The sequence below is a fragment of the Macaca thibetana genome, chromosome 15, assembly GCF_024542745.1.
Source record: "Macaca thibetana thibetana isolate TM-01 chromosome 15, ASM2454274v1, whole genome shotgun sequence".
In the NCBI taxonomy this organism is placed as follows: domain Eukaryota; kingdom Metazoa; phylum Chordata; class Mammalia; order Primates; family Cercopithecidae; genus Macaca; species Macaca thibetana.
In genome coordinates, this window is record NC_065592.1 from 74,658,553 (window position 1) to 74,670,359 (window position 11,807).

Consider the following 11,807-nt stretch of genomic DNA (forward strand, 5'->3'; position numbering starts at 1 on the left):
ATTCAGAAATACTTATACTATACTTAGATGTGTAGAGAACATGTACAGTAAATTTTTTTTGGTATATAATGAATCAGATTTCTTTCATGTGCTCCCATTTGTCAGGCATTGTGGGGAAGGGGAACCACTAACTGTTAGGCCACTCCAATAAACTTAATCTACTGAAATAATTTAAATACCCTCTTTAGATAAGCACTAAATCTCTTTTAGTAGTTTAATCTCTCAAATTTTCACCACCTTCCTCCAGAGCCTCTGTTTTTTGTCATCTGGGTTCATAGAAGAAGGACAATAGCTGGGTGTTCAGTGACAGCAGAGGTGACATGAAGTCCTCAAATCCTTGTGATGGAACCTGGACCACAGCTTTTCTTTGCCATTGAGTGGCTATTCCACAGTGCTCCCTGGTGAGTGCTCAAGGGTGACTGGTCCCATCCCTGTGCCTTCTCCTGGCCAGTGCTGCTGAAGTGCAGTGGGGTACGTCATGGTGGTTTCATCTCTCAGCTTCATCAGAACCAGGTTATGCTCTTTCAGACAGCTCAGCCTTGCCTTGGCTTTCAACTGATGCTGAAGACTCCTCTAAGACACTGCCTTTTCCCTATCCAGCCCTGACCTATAATGCCTACCTAAGCTGTGCCACTTTCACCATAGCAGACCCCATAGCAGGCCCACCTTCCTCATGCCCCTTCAGCAATATACAGGGACTTTCCATCTTTGCCACCTAGAAACCAAGGACAACTCAGGAAAACTTAACTCAGGCCCATAGTCTGTGCAAGCAGGCTGTGCCACAGAGATCTCTGCTGTGGCCGCTCCCAGTTAGTATAGAAGTTCCCTCTGGAGCCCCAAATATGAAACAAGGCAATGCCCCTCAACATGGATGCTCCCATTCTGGTCAAAGCTCAGACAGCGGGGGCTAGGCCACTTGATCCTCACCCTTCATCTCTCTTCAATCTGTTTCCCTTCTCCCCTACAATACCCTGGAACCAGAAGGGGCAACTTTCATGCTTTCCACTTCATCTAAGTCACATCCTCTCCTTCCGGACTCCAACCTCATGGTGGAATCTTAATGGTAGACAAGGTATGGGAGAAAAAAATCAGCTTACCAATTAGATGATTTTTAAATGACTGCAATACTAATTGGCTTATAGGTATTTTTTATTTAAATAAAGCTATATTGCATAACCATTAATAAATTGTTTCTTTTATACAAGAGGGTAAAGTACTACTCTTGTATTGATAGAGACTAAGTTGCAATTCCTACTTGTCCTTGTAAAACTAAAAATAGAAAGGTCTTCCTTAGTTATCCTGCTAAAAGTAAAAAATGAGTGGTTTTCTGAATGCTAAGAAGGGTCAACTTAAAGGCGTTTTTTTCTCTTGTGGTTAGAGCAGATCTAGAGGCATTCATGGATAAAAAAGCATTTCTATCTGACCTTTTCGAAAATACTAAATTCCATGGACATGCATTTGTAACAACCTTGAAAGTTCTTTTGTCAGTGAACATGAAATAGATTTCTCAAAATAAATATCTTCAAGTGGATCATAGTTAATAAAAATAAACTAATTAAGTCTCCTCTTTTTAAAAACCATGAAGAATTTACAAGGATAATAGGAAAGACCAGCTTTCTTCCTGACCCTTTTGCCTAAAAATGCTGAAAAGAGAGTCTCCTGTCTTCCCTAACACCTGGTTTTTGCTGACTCTCACCAATTCCCTTACTCCACACTCACCTATTCCCAAACAAAAGTCCAGGAGACTTAAAGTTTCATAAAAACTAAGTTTTAGATCTGATAGAAAAAAATGTTACAGAGGTTCCAAGATGGCCGAATAGGAACGGCTCTAGTCTACAGCTCCCAGCATGAGCAAGCAGAAGACGGGTGATTTCTGCATTTCCAACTGAGGTACTGGGTTCATCCCACTGGGGCCTGTCAGTCAGTGGGTGCAGCCCACGGAGCAGGGCGGGGCATCGCCTCACCCCAGAGGCACAAGGGGTTGGAAAATTCCCTTTCCTAGCCAAGGGAAGCCGCGACAGACGGACGTACCTGGAAAATCGGGACACTCCCACCCTAATACTGTGCTTTTCCAACGGTCTTAGCAAACAGCACATCAGGAGATTATATCCCACACCTGGCTTGGAGGGTCCCACGCCCACAGAGCCTTGCTCCCTGCTAGCACAGCAGTCTAATATCAAACTGCAAGACAGCAGCGAGGCTGGGGGAGGGGCATCTGCCATTGCTGAGGCTTGAGGAGGTAAGCAAAGCCGCTGCTAAGCTCAAACTGGGTGGAGCCCACCGCAGCTCAAGGAGTCCTGCCTGACTCTGTAGACTCCACCTCTGGGGTCAGGGCATAGCTGAACAAAAGGCAGCAGAAACTTCTGCAGATTTAAACATCCCTGTCTGACAGCTTTGAAAAGAGTAGTGGTTCTCCCAGCATGGAGTTTGAGATCTGAGAATGGACAGACTGCCTCCTCAAGTGGGTCCCTGACCCCTGAGTAGCCTAACTGGGAGACACCTCCCAGTAGGGGCCAGCTAACACCTCATAAGGCCGGGTGCTCTCTGAGACAAAGCTTCCAGAGGAAGGATCAGGCAGAAACATTTACCGTTCCATAATATTTGCTGTTCTGCAGCCTCCGCTGGTGATACCCAGACAAAAAGGATCTGGAGTGGACCTCCAGCAAACTCCAACAGACCTGCAGCTGAGGGTCCTGACTGTTAGAAAGAAAACTAACAAAAAGAGGTAATACCATTCAGTACACAGGCATGGACAAGGACTTCATGTCTAAAACACCAAAAGCAATGGCAACAAAAGCCAAAATTGACAAATGGGATCTAATTAAACTAAAGAGCTTCTGCACAGCAAAAGAAACTACCATCAGAGTGAACAGGCAACCTACAGAATGGGAGAACATTTTTACAATCTACCCATCTGACAAAGGGCTAATATCCAGAACCTACAAAGAACTCAAACAAATTTACAAGAAAAAAGCAAACAATCCCATCAAAAAGTTGGCAAAGGATATGAACAGACACTTCTCAAAAGAAGACATTTATGCAGCCAACAAACACATGAAAAAATGCTCATCATCACCCGCCATCAGAGAAATGCAAATCAAAACCCCAATGAGATACCATCTCACACCGGTTAGAATGGCAATCATTAAAAAATCAGGAAACAGGCCGGGCGCGGTGGCTCAAGCCTGTAATCCCAGCACTTTGGGAGGCCAAGATGGGCGGATCACGAGGTCAGGAGATCGAGACCATGCTGGCTAACACGGTGAAACCCCGTCTCTACTAAAAAATACAAAAAATTAGCCGGGCGAGGTGGCGGGCGCCTGTGGTCCCAGCTACTCGGGAGGCTGAGGCGGGAGAATGGCGTGAACCCAGGAGGCGGAGCTTGCAGTGAGCTGAGATCCGGCCACTGCACTCCAGCCTGGGCGACAGAGCGAGACTCTGTCTCAAAAAAAAAAAAAAAAAAAAAAAAAATCAGGAAACAACAGGTGCTGGAGAGGATGTGCAGAAATAGGAACACTTTTATACTGTTGGTGGGACTGCAAACTAGTTCAACCATTGTGGAAAACAGTGTGGCAATTCCTCAAGGATCTAGAACTAGAAATACCATTTGACCCAGCCATCCCATTACTGGGTATATACCCAAAGGATTATAAATCATACTGTTACAAAGACACATGCACACGTATGTTTATTGCAGCACTATTCACAATAGCAAAGACTTGGAACCGACTCAAATGTCCATCAATGATAGGCTGGATCAAGAAAATGTGGCACGTATACACCATGGAATGCTATGCAGCCTTAAAAAAGGATGAGTTCATGTCCTTTGTAGGGACCTGGATGAAGCTGGAAGCCATCATACTGAGCAAACTATCGCAAGGACAGAAAACCAAACACCACACATTCTCACTCATAGGTGGGAATTGAACCATGAGAACACTTGGACACAGGGTGGGGAACATCACACACTGGGGCCTGTTGTGGGGTGGGGGGAAGGGGGAGGGATAGCATTAGGAGATATATCTAATGTAAATGACGAATTAACGGGTGCAGCACACCAACATGGCACATGTATACATATGTAACAAACCTGCACGTTGTGCACATGTACCCTAGAACTTTAAGTATAATAAAAAATGAAAAAAAGTTACAAAATCTTTTTCTCAAAAAAAAAAGTCTAATCTAAATGGGGATTGAGTACCACAACTCAGTATCACACCTTTCTGAAGTTTATCCATTTTCTGTAACTTACAACTTCTTCTGTATCAGTGTTCATCCTTCCTTCCCTTCCAGTAATTCTGTGGCTTGGTATATACTCATTGATCACCAAAAATTCAGCCCTTTAACATTATGTTATTTTATTGGTATATACTCACTGATCACCAAAAATTCAGTCATTTAACATTATGTTATTTTATGGATATGTTAATTATTTTAATGAAAAACTTCAAATGTATAAAAAAAATAGATTGTATAAGGAGCTCCCAATTACCTATCTCCCTGCTTTAACAATTATCACATAATCATCTTATTTTGACTATACCACTACCCATTTCTCCATCACCACCTTCTCCCCCAGATTGTTTTGAAGTAAGTTGTCTTATCTGTAAGTATATGTTGCTTTTGCCAGTATAACCAACTCCATTTTATGTTTGTTTCTTGGGTTCTTTGTGCAGTTTTCATCATTTGATTATCAGTTCCCATTCAGGAGTTGGTCTTCTACTTTTGAACTTGCCGTGTGCATCTCATCATGATTGTGCCTTGCTGGAATTCAGTACATGTGAAGTATGATGTCTACAACCAGAATGGAGCCAAGGGGAAAAATAAAACTGACAACATGGGTGAGAGAAATGATACCATGGTCACCCACCTGTGTGTTGAAGAAAATCTTTAATCTTGTGTAGAATGAATGTTTATGTAATTGGTTGGCTAACAGCTCCTCAAAATCTTGAGGGGTATATAATGTTTGTATTATACACTACTTTAAAATAGGAAAAACCATTACCAACCACATCTTATATACTAGACCAAAATGTCTTAGTTAATGGATTTGCATTTTATCTGCTAGGAATTTGTAACTGCCACTTAAGACTAAGACTAAAGTTTCTGTGACCACATCACCACTTTGTTTCTCAATCTTCTCGGAGGTAACAGATTATTGTTCAACCTGCTGATTTACTCTTTCTTACCCTTAAAGCAATAGCACCACCCTGTGGCAAAATTTAAAATGTTTCTTCACACTGGCAAATACAGCTTCAATCTTACAACGTTAAGATGCCAAGTGACTCTAGCGGACTGATGAAGTTTTGAGCCTCTTCTCAGATTAATGTTTTTAAATGTATAAAATACAATACATGGAATTACAAAGGAAATCAATTATATGAAAATACTGTTGTGGTCAGGTGTCCATGGACTCTAGTTAGGAAGCCATAATAGGAGGCTGGGAACATGACATTTTGGTTCCTTCAGAAGCAACTCCTCCCTATTATTCTTATAATTAAGGATAATTATTCTAGTTGAGTTTGCAGGTAGGCTTTCAGGAATTACATAATGGTTTTGGCTCCATCTCTATAAATATTTATATGGTTTATAAGAAAGGAAAGGTTGTTGGAGACAGAAGGGGGGTTTATACAATAGAATCCATCTACATAGTGCAAACATGTTGGGTTTTGTATCTAGGTCCTTTAAATTATTGAAGTTTAGATATTCTTGCCAAAAAGGAAGGATAGATTCCAGAATTCTCCTGAAAGGGTAGTCTCAGGGCATAAGGGCTTATCCTGAATGCTTTTATGAGGCTTACAAAGTAAGGCAAACTGGACAATTAATGTTTTACAGCCTGTACATTAATTAACATTAATTAATGTTATTCAACCCTGCTCAGTAAATTCTGCTCCAGATGCCTCAGAATTAAGTTCCCACCTAGGGCTAATGAAATAAGTCTAGGTGCCACTAGAGGGCACTGTGAGGACTCTGTTGCTAGTTAGGTGAGGAGAGCTATTGGATAGCTGCCCCCTGCAATGGCGACTCAAGGATGAGGCAGGGGTGCAGGAAGGAAGACAGTTAACATTGCAGATCTTAGGTTATAAGTAAATAGTAGTAATAAAGGCTTACCAAATATTTCAGGCTCCCCCATCTACTGGGTACATGGTAGGGTTGTACTTCTTAATCCTCCTGTAGTGGGTGGGACCATATGATTGGCCCTGGCCAACAGCCAATAAGTTGTCAGCAGGGATGGTATGTATCTCTTTTCTCCTCCTTCTCCCTCTTTTTCTTCTCCTCCTTCTTCTTCTTTCTTAAACTTTGTAGAGACAGGGTCTCACTATGTTTCTAAGGCTGATCTTGAACTCGTGGCCTCAAGCAATCCTCCTGCTTAGGCCTTCCAGAATACTGGGATTACAGACATGTATCTGTTCTTCACCAAGCATTGAGTTGTTGGTGCCAGACCCTCCAGAGTTCTCTTTCCCCTTGATATAGGTACTAACAATATTCAAGATGGTAGCTATTCTGTCAGCCTGGGTCCCTGAGTAACTACAATGGGCAGAGTCCCCCTGCTGATCCACAGTAGACAAGTAACGTGATTGAAAAATAAATCTCATCTAAAACCACAGGCATCCGGGGATTAATGCTTACTGCAGCAGAGCATACACAACTTTGACTATCACAGCTAGGTACTCAACCAAGTATCTGCATATTCGATCTTCTCAATATATTTATTTTTTCCTTTTTTCAGATGAGAAAATTGAGACTTAGAAACTGTAAGGACTTACCCAAGGTCATGGAGCAAGGTAAGTCCTTTGACCTTATATCATGCTTCTTAATTACTGTGTTATACTATATACCATGACCAGTTAGAATCTGTGTCACATGTTCCCAATAAAGAAAAGAGAAATTCATGGAGCCACAAACGCAAGAGGAAGGATCACTTAAGCTAGGTTCTAGCCTATGGATCTTGGGACACCCTCAATATTTAGCAGATAAGAGTGCTGCCAATCTCTCCACTAACTTGAACTGGATTCGTCTTATTCTCCACAAACTCTACCCTGGTTTTGCAAATCTTCCACCCAGATCCCTTGCCTCCAGTTCCTGCCTCCTCCAGTCATCTCACTTCTCACACTGCCTTCCACATCACCTTTTAAGTCACCATCTTAGCTCCCACTAGGACCACCTAGGGAGCTTTTCAAGTACACATGCATAATTCACATAGGGCCTGAGCAAGTCTTTTTTTCATATGTGGCTACAATGGAAGACCCTAATATGAAAGACTCTGATTTTCATGTTTCTATACTATCAGGTCCCAGTTAACCTTTTCTCACTTATTGTCCACACAGTGCTCCACAGGTCAGTTACAATAGAGATTATTATCCCTTGAATAAAACATTAAGAATATATTTATGTCCCCAGGCCTCTGCTCCAGTTGTTCCCTTTCCCTGAAATTTCTTCCTCATCCTCATCAGTAAAAATTCTACCATCACTCAAATGTTTCCACCTTCATGTAGTCTCCCCTTGCTGCCCCAAGTCACAATTCAGACTTGATTCCTTGGGCTCTTCCAGTATTCAGCTTCTATCTGTACCAGAATTTTGATAATTCTGTCTTTATTACATTTATTTATACATGTCTGTCTTCCCCACTAACCTGTCAACTCCTGAAGGGAGGGGGCCCAGTGTTTTGTTTTTGTTTTTGTTTTTTGCCCAGTGTTTTGTGTGTGTGTGTGTGTGTGTGTGTTGGGTGGCGGGGTGGGGGGAAGGGATTGGATTTATTTTTAATAAGAAAGACTGAATTGAGAGCTTACAGTTTTTTTCCTAAAATTTAATAACAGTACTACTAAAACCCTACCCTCCTCAGCTGACCTTCTTTCAAGTATAAGAGTACAAAGCTTCTAGGTAAGCTGCTTTTATGACGTAAGAGCATGACTGATAGCACCAAACCTGTTTAAATTCACTGAGAGCCAGGTGAGGTCACATAGCAGAGGCATCTCATCTGAGCATGTTTTCAGACTCCAAGTATTTTCAGTGTTATTTTATCTTGGGATTCCACAAACTACCTCCCACAATGCTTAATATCTAGCAAATACTCATTATACTTTAAAATGCAACTTACTTTTATGAATTTACATATTTATTCATTTATTCCACAAATATGTATTGGAGTGCTGACACTGAGTTCTTACTTTGAGCGAGGCACCAGAGACAGACAAAACGTCAGCCTTCATTAAGTCTACATTCTAGTGGAGGAGGCAAACAATGAACAGGATGAGTAGGTTATGTATGTAGTATGTTAGAAGATAAGTGCTAAGGAGAAACATAAAGCAGAGATGGTAGATGAGCATCAGTCTGAGTGATTTGTGTGCACATTAAAGTTTGAGAAGCTGTACTCTAAATGGAGCCATCTTTACAGGGATTCTTTACAGAATAATGAATAGAGATACATTCCAAATCCCAAAACAACTATTTTGGGAAGCAAAGAGATCCCAGGTCAGTTTCTTGAAAATTCAGAGCCAAATGCTGACAGAACACCAGTATAAACTCCCAATGGAATCACAGAACTTCCTAAGAACTTTTCCTCATATTTTTTAGACAAGTATGTATATACATATGTGTGCTTAATTGATGTGTGATTAGAACAAAGGAACTAACATTGTTGTTGTTGTTGTTGTTGTTGTTGTTTAGTGCTTTGCTGTGGTTTAGATGTGGTTTGTTCCCTCCAAGGCACAAGTTGAAATTTGGTTCCTAAAGTAATGGTGTCAAAAGATGGTAGGGTCCATAAGAGGTGTTTATGTCACAGGGGTTCAACTCTCATGAAGGGATTAATGCCATTCTCACAAGAGTCAGTTAGTTCTCATGGGAGGGAACCTTATTATCACAAGAGTGGGTTATTATAAAGGTGAGTTCAGCTTTCTTGTTTCACTCTTGCTTCTTTTCTTGCCATGCGATCCCTTGTTTTTCCACCGTGTTAAGAAGCACCATAAGGCCCTCAACAGATTCAGGTCTTCAATCTCGGACTTCCCAGCCTCCAGAACCATAAGCCAAAATACTTCTCTTCTCTTCTCTTCTCTTCTCTTCTCTTCTCTTCTCTTCTCTTCTCTTCTCTTCTCTCTTCTCTTCTCTTCTTCTTCTTCTTCCTCTTCCTCCTCCTCCTCCTCTTTCTTCCTCTTTCTTCTTCTTCTTCCTCTTTATTAACTTAAGGGGCACATGTGCAATTTTTTCATATAGGTAACCTCATGTCATGGGGGTTCATTGTACAGATTATTTTGTCACCCAGATATTAAGCCTAGTATACCCATTAGTTATTTTTTCTGATCCTCTCCCTTCTCCCACACTCCACTCTCCAATAGGCCCCAGCATGTGTTGTTTCCCTCTATGTGTGCATGTGTTCTCAATATTTAGCGCCCACTTATAAGTGAGAATATGCAATATTTGGTTTTCTGCTCCTGTATTAGTTTGCTAAGGATAATGGCCTCCAGCTCCATCCATGATCCTGCAAAGGATATGATCTCATTCTTTTTTATGGCTGCCTAGTATTCCATGATATAGATATACCACATTTTCTTTATCTGAGTCTATTATTGATGGACATTTAGGTTGATTCCATGTATTCACTATTGTGAATAGTGGTGCAGTGAACATATACGTGCATGTGTTTCTATGATAGAATGATTTATATTCCTTTGGGTATATGCCCAGTAATGGGATTGCTGGGTTAAATAGTAGTTCTGTTTTTAGCAATTTGAGGAATCACCCCCTGCTTTCCACAATGGTTGAACTAATTTACCCTCCCACCAATAGTGTATAAGTATTCTTTTTCTCCTTGCCAGCATCCATTATTTTTTGACTTTTTAATTATAGCCATTCTGACTGCAAACCTCTTTTCTTTATAGATTGTCCAGTCTCAGGTATTCTGTTATAGCAACCAAAAACAGACTAAGACATGCCTGTTGGCCAGGCGCAGTGGCTCACGCCTGTAATCCCAGCACTTTGGGAGGCTGAGGCGGGCAGATCATGAGGTCAGGAAATCGAGAGCATCCTGGCTAATACGGTGAAACCCTGTCTCTACTAAAAATACAAAAAAATTAGCCAGGCGTGGGGGCAGGCGCCTGTAGTCCCAGCTACTCAGGAGGCTGAGGCAGGAGAACGGCGTGAACCTGGGAGTTGGAGGTTGCAGTGAGCCAAGATTACGCCACTGCACTCCAGCCTGGCCAACAGACCAAGACTCCATCTCAAAAAAAAAAAAAAAAAAAAAAAAAAAAAATTGCCTGTTATATGACATTGTGTTACTATAACAGGAATAAACCTTAGTCCAGAAACAAGGATAAATCATAAAGATTACAGTTCCATTTAATCAAATTAAATTCATTTTGATGCCAAAAAAATATATATTACATTTTTTAGAATTGGGGGTCACATTCTGTTGCCCAGGCTGGAGTGCAGTGGTGCTGTCACAGCTCACTGCAACCTCAAATTCCTGGGCTCGAGTGATCCTTCTGCATCAGCCTCCCATGTAGTTAGAATTACAGGCATGTGCCACCATGCCCAGTTATTTTTTAAGAAACCTTTTTTCTAGAGACAGAGTCTTAGTATGTTGTTCAGGCTGGTCTCAAACTCCTGGCTTCAAGTGATCCTCCCACCTTAGCCTCCCCAAATGCTGGGATTACAGGTGTGAGCTACCACATTCAGCCTGTATTACTTTTTTAATCAGGAGAAAAAAAACTATGTCTCTGTGTCCCATATTGCTTAGTCATTATTGAGCCCCTTTCCCTGTATCAGATACCACAGGAAACGTGTATCAGCCCCACTTCACATCCTCTAAGCCTCAGCTCAGATTCCAGCTGTGACAAAAAGGTCCCTGAAGGCTTCCACCTCTTTGCACTGACAGTATCTCACCTCAGACTTAACCTTTGTTTTTCTCACTTCCTGCTTCAGGGCTTCTCTGACTCCTTGCTACGTGTGCCCATAGGTGCCTACTCAGCACTTACCAGACACACAAACCGAGAGGTTGTTGCCCCAACTTGTAGGGGGCAGAAGCAGATGAATGAATGCTTCTCTTGCTTGTTCCTTGACCCTTCAAGTGAACAATTTTTGAGGCTGTAGCTGTAACCAACTAAATAATGCAACCTCATGTTAACTTTCCTTTACTTTCTGTCTCATACTCTTGTTCCATTGGATTAATTCCTAAGTAAATTACCTGCATCCAAGCCCTTACCTCAAACTGTGACTTCAAGGTAATATCCAACTGAGTAACACAAAAGTTCCCATGAGTCTTAGCAAAAGAAAAATAAATAGAGAACCCTCTCCAGGCTTTAATCCACGTAAGCCACCACTGAGATGTTCATTACCCAAGCCCACTAGTCTCCTAGAAGTATGTAGTTAACATACCACTTTCTTTTGGGCACAGTAATATTTTCCAGGGCTGGGAGCCTCAGTATTACCATCCAGTCTCACCTATATTTCCACACCTGTGGAAATCTACACACCAGAACAGTAGCTCCCAATTCTCATGGAACATGTTTCATCTCTTTCATCAAGTTAGCAGAAATATCCATTCTGTTTCTACATCTTTGCATGCAAGGACTCCCACCTTCTCCTCCTCCTTGCCACCCTCGCTGCCTAATACAATCTCCTTGATGAATTGAAGCTTTCACAAAACACAAGAGAAGTCTTTGTCTTTGAACAACTGCTTTTCTCCTACTAGATAATCCCCAAGGAAAAGGTACATAATGGATCTTCTTGGAAATAGGAAAGAGAAAAAAAGAAAAAGAAAAAAAACCCATATGAATTAATATCACAAGAAGGGTTCCTTAGCTGGGTGCATG

At 41.5% G+C, this 11,807-nt stretch overlaps 1 long non-coding RNA gene across 1 annotated transcript; it reads left to right on the forward strand.

Annotated features, from left to right (window-relative positions):
• The first annotated feature begins 211 nt into the window (after nt 1–211).
• LOC126937885 (uncharacterized) lies at nt 212–6,785 on the forward strand. Its single transcript, XR_007719889.1, has 3 exons — nt 212–401; nt 4,677–4,841; nt 6,731–6,785. It is a non-coding gene; the product is annotated as an uncharacterized LOC126937885 (long non-coding RNA).
• Nucleotides 6,786–11,807: the final 5,022 nt, after the last annotated feature.